Here is a 628-nt window from a genome sequence, read left to right on the forward strand (position 1 = left end):
GCGATGGGGCCGGGGGTGGGGTCACCCACCCTACAGGTCTGTGCGGTGGATGCGGTTGCCTTGGTAACGGGGCTTGGGTGGGGGCACTTCACCAATGAGGTGCTCTCCGTCGGGGTGACGGTTGCCTAGGCAACCCCACGAACAGCCTAGCTTCCCCCTCTAGTCCCCCCTCCACCGTGGAAGCTGGGGGTGTGTGTGGAGGGTGTGCGGCGTGAGGGGGTGAATTTAAAGAGGCACCACCCCTTTTAAAATTAGGTGCTGGGAGGGCGGTGCCTGTGCAGGCTGGGGCGAATGCCAGGTCTGTTTTCGAAGGGACGCCCCCCCCCAGTTCCTGCCTCGGGTGTCCCGCCCGTTCTGCTGCTGTCCGAGGGAGGGGTTTCCCCTGCGTTTCCTCTTGCATTTCCCGCTCTGTTTCCGGGAGGCGGGAGGAAGATTGGGAAATCGCCTGTTCCTTGGCCATGTCTCTCCGGTGCCAGGGTACCAGAGACCCTTGTCCTGCCCTGTGACCCCCACCCCCAACCGAGCTCACCCCTTCCGGGCCGCGTCCACCCCGCCTTTCCCCCTGCTTCCCCAGTGGCAGCGGCCTTGGGGCCTGACGTCAGCCCTGCATCCCTTAGGCCTCGGGCCA

The sequence above is a fragment of the Fukomys damarensis genome, unplaced genomic scaffold (assembly GCF_012274545.1).
Source record: "Fukomys damarensis isolate Sample0158 unplaced genomic scaffold, DMR_v1.0_HiC HiC_scaffold_17, whole genome shotgun sequence".
Lineage (NCBI taxonomy): Eukaryota > Metazoa > Chordata > Mammalia > Rodentia > Bathyergidae > Fukomys > Fukomys damarensis.